The sequence below is a fragment of the Penaeus chinensis genome, chromosome 10 (genome assembly GCF_019202785.1).
Source record: "Penaeus chinensis breed Huanghai No. 1 chromosome 10, ASM1920278v2, whole genome shotgun sequence".
Classification (NCBI taxonomy): Eukaryota; Metazoa; Arthropoda; class Malacostraca; order Decapoda; family Penaeidae; genus Penaeus; species Penaeus chinensis.
Window position 1 is genome coordinate 7111518 of NC_061828.1, and position 5000 is coordinate 7116517.

Below are 5000 nucleotides of genomic sequence, written 5' to 3' on the forward strand. Positions count from 1 at the left end.
CATATTGTGGAAATTTATGATGAAATCACACGAATGCAATAATTGTTTTTTTTTTTTTTTTTTTTATATGAAATGTGACCTTCCAATAACAAATTTACATTTTGAGTCATATGTCTCAAATAATCATCCAGGCCTATTTCCGTTTTACAAGCATCATATTTGTTGCTTAAAAACTATCTATCTTTTATATATTATATGCAGACTTTAGGTAACTTTATTAATATCCAAGCTTTCGTAGTTGGGGAGGGCATGGCAGAAGCGTTAATATCAAGTGCATTACCAAACATATTATGCAATATTAAGGCGACTTTCCCTTTAAAAAATACCCTATTCTTGCCCCGCCCTTAGCCAGGTCGGCACCCTCATTATATTCTTGCAAGACAGACCCCGAAGAAGATAAATATTTACTAGTGAATTGCGTTAATATCTGGCACGACGCTTCATATCCGACATTCCAATGCCAGCTTATTAGCATTAACCTATCAACGCAAGGAGAGAGATATGCAATCGCATCACGTCTTTGAGATGAAATTTAAGAACTACATAATGAAGCTCAGTGGATGCAATTAATGAGCAGGGCGTCGGAGTGATGACGTCAGGTGGTTCTCATATGGCCCGGCGCTCCGTATTGGGAGTCTGTTCTCTTTCCTTCTTCTTCTTCTTCTTCTTCTTCTTCTTCTTCTTCTTCATCTTCATCTTCATCTTCATCTTCATCTTCATCATCTTCATCATCATCATCTTCTTCTTCTTCTTCTTCTTCTTCTTCTTCTTCTTCGTCAGTACTTTTAATAAGATAAGACATTGCTTCATGTAATATCGTATTACACTAGAATAATAGTATTAGAGAAATAATCCTTGTACAGATTACTGATATCTATATACCTATCGGTTTATCTATCTATCTATCTATCTATCCATCTATCTATCTATTTCTATCTTCGCCCAAAATTCTGTCGGGGGTCGTGGATATGCCGGAGGTTTGAGAAACAATTCGCAAGTGTAGAAAGGTTGGGTGCCTCTGCTCTAAAACTTTGATCCAGTTGGAAATGAGGAAATTGTAAATTTTATCACTTACTCCCTACAAGAAAGCTTCTTTTGGTGATACAAACGTTTGCCTTGGGTTCTGACTGTAGTTAGACCGCTAATCAATTTAACAGTTTACCACTACTTACATATGTGCAATGCCTAACATCAACACTTCTTTCAGTCATGCCCACATCCATTTTAGGTATATATCTCATCTAAACTGATCCTCATTGACTTAATCAGGTGTTGATCAGTGCACACACAAAAAACACATAATACGTTTTGTTAGGAGATCATGTGAACATACTTAAAGTGCTAATAAAAGTTATTGCAATTGGCATTTTAAAATATGAATGTTGCTACTGCAAGTAATTTGAGTTTTTTTCACTAAGGTTCCGTGGTGATACCGATATGACATTGATATTGTTTCTTCTTCTTTTTTCTTTTTCTTCTCATTTTTCTTCCTTTCTTCCCCTGCTTTTTTTTTCTTCTTCTTCTTTCTCTTCTTCTTCATCTTCTTTTTATTCATAATCTTCTTTTTCTTCTTCTTGTTTATTTCCCCCAATACACATTATACTTGGTAAACACTCTTTCCTTTGAGGAAGCTAGGAGGAGTTCCTCTATTTCTGACACCGGAATTACACCCAAACACTTAATTGATATTAGACATGCATACATTAATAAAGTTCATGAGCTTAAATTATATACGACCATATATATACAGATGTGTGTGTGTGTGTATGTGTATATGTATATGTATATGTATATATATACACATACATATATATGTATGTATGTATACACACACACACACACACACACACACACACACACACACACACACACACACACACACATACACACACACCTACACACCTACACACACACACACACACACACACACACACAGACTCACACACACACACACACATACACACACACACACACACACACACACACACATTGCACAGCTTCGCTATCGCCAACCCCTATTAGTTGGATTCCCAAACCCTTGCAACATCAAACATTAGTTATTTTGTGAATCAAAACTCATTTATGCTTCAATTAGTGGAATTTGGCAGTTGGGGTCGCGGGAAGGGAAAGCGGAGCAGGTCGGGGTCGCGACAAAAAAATATGCACACGCACACACACACACACACACACACACACACACACACACACACACACACACACACACGCACACACACACACACACACATATATATTTTTTTTATACAGCCATTCATTCCACTGCAGGATATAGGCCTCTCTCAATTCAATATTGAGAGGTTATATGGCAGTGTCACCCTTGCCTGCTTGGATGCCCTTCCTAATCAACCGCGTTTTGGTGCGCTAACACTTGTGGCACGGCGGGGACTTCCCCTACGACACCTGCGTTTGACTTCTCAAGGCGATATGTCGTTTTCTCGGGCTCGAGCCAGCAGTCGGAGCGCAGGCATTTTTACGACCGCCGCGACGGGGAATTGAACTCGGGACCACGAGGGTCGGAGTCCAGGGGCGGGATACTCAAAACAGTTTACAATGTTGTATCTCACATCGGAGCAGTTACGATGTTGTAACTCCTCCGAGGGCCATACTCGAAACAAAAATAGCCGCCATGTTATGACGTCACACATTGTAAAGTACCTTGTAAGTTACAACTGCTCGGGAGCTCTTGTAAGCGTTTCAAACCGGATATAGTGATTGTTTATATCTCGATTGCATAGTCGTCATAACTTATATAGCCTTTATTTGACTACACACTGCCGTTTTATATATTTAATACACCGGAAAATCTAGATATTCAGTGTTTTCTTTGCCTTCTTTGCTTAATTGTTGTGATTTAAACATATTGCAAGTGCTAACAGTGTTGACAGACGACACACCCAATATGGAGTGGGAGGCTGCTTATTTTCATGATCGAGCTTTACAGCGTGAAAGACATTATAGGAACCCCTTTGCATGTTAATGATAACCCAGTACTGCGGTACTACGGATTTCCATGACATGACATTTTGAGGCTCTGTGAGATGTTGGACCTATACTCAGGAAGAACTAGGTTACATACATACTACCACATCCTAGAAGTAGTGATTTTACTTCTCCATTTTTTTTTCTTTTTTTTGTATGAATAATTGTATACTTGAATTATTTTTATTGATGGAACTCTTATCAATGCACATTAAAATTGAATAAGTAGTAGTTTGAATATGCAAGAAGAAATAACTGTTATTCAAGATCTAGGGTAATTATAATAAAGCATTAAAAAGTAAAACTTTATTTCACACTGTGATTATAAAAATATAAGACTGGTAAGAAAAATACCATAATGATACATCACAAAAATAATATGAAAGTATCTACACATACATACAAAGCAATACTGCTCAAAAGTACAAAATGTAAGTTACATATTTTTGTCATGGTGCTTTATGACCACAAGACAGACCACAACCAAAGTTGGGTTGCCTTAAAAGTGAAATAAACAAAAATCTTTAGAAGCAAGTAATTTCAGACATATAAATATACAAATAAAGAAATACAACATTTTTAAAATACAAGTAAAGCTGTCCCTCAAAGCTTAATTACTATGTTAACCATAAATATTAGAATAGCAATAAGTATATATTTGCTTTCTTTCTCAGCCTACATCATCAAAACCAGAAAAATAAATTAAACTTAAATACAGCTCTGTCTTAGTATCAACAAAGAAAATCAATCTTAATTGACAGCACCAGAACTATTATAGTTTAACTTTATTATTGCCATGTGTAAACAACAAAAATGTGTTACTTCCTTAACCTAAAAGGAAAATATATAACCTATGCAGAAACCAAACAGTGCACCTGTCACAATTTAAAAAAAAAATGAAATAATTTTTTTCCTAAAAAAATAATAAAATCCTGAATTCCCTCCCTATAAAAATATGATTCTTCTAAACTGGATAAAATGGTCTTAACCTATATCATAAAACCAAAATACAATTTTCACAACCTCAGTGCAAACATTAATGCGAACAAAAAATAAATAATATATAATGGATTTTTGCCTTAGTCTGTACTAAAGAAATAAAGGAACTCCGAAATAAAGACTTGTTTTAGACTTAGTCTCTCAAGCAATAACTTAACATTATGACTTTGTTAAATGTACAAATGCCTATCACAAATTAATGTCAACTGTGTACTATAAATGGGTAGATTAAGACTAGAATTGAATGGGAGAAAAACTAAAATATTTCATAATTTGATAAAAATAAGAACTTATGCCTTATCTTTTATAACACCAGCAATTGTTTGTAATGCTGATGCAATGTCTTTTACTGAGCTTACAAGCTGTTTCAAGTGAATTTCTATATTTGCTTGTATCTGAAGCATGTCAGGCAAAATTCTCCTTTCTTCTGATCTTCTGCTATGACCATGCCTGCTACCTCCATCCTGAGCGTCACTGTCTTCTATTAAAAAAGGAGGTAATTCTGAAGAGTAAGTGTGGTCCATTGACACAATGGATATTGTCATTTCTTGCTCCTCTGGAGTGCCCTCATCCAATGTTACAACAACTTTCGAGTCTTATGACCTGAGATGCTATCCCAGATGGCGCAGGAGTTGGTTCTGCAACATCTAAAAAATGCAAATCTATATTTTAATTTTTATAATATACATTTCTTGAGTCTGATAAGACAACACATGTATTATACTCCTAAACCGACATATATTTATGTATGATTCGCAACTTGATGAGTCAAGTTTGCTATTTTTAATTAAGTCAAAAAATAAATATCTATTAGAATACATTTATGAAGTTGATTTAAGAAATGACTATTCCTATGTATTAAAAACTAATAATAATAATGCAAAATGAATAAGATCCGACATGTAATACTGCTATTATTTACTTGATGAGTCATATTTATTTTATTTACTTCAAAAAATACATCCATTAGACTACATCTGTGAAGGATGATCATATGGTGAAAA

General features: G+C 35.0%; 1 long non-coding RNA gene across 1 annotated transcript in view; it reads right to left on the reverse strand.

Moving 5' to 3' along the window:
* Positions 1–4166: 4166 nt before the first annotated feature.
* Positions 4167–5000, reverse strand: part of LOC125029602 — a 1981-nt gene continuing 1147 nt past the window's right edge. Inside the window, exon 2 of the long non-coding RNA XR_007115208.1 lies at positions 4167–4643. This is a non-coding gene — a long non-coding RNA (uncharacterized LOC125029602). The remainder of the gene's footprint in view (positions 4644–5000) is intronic.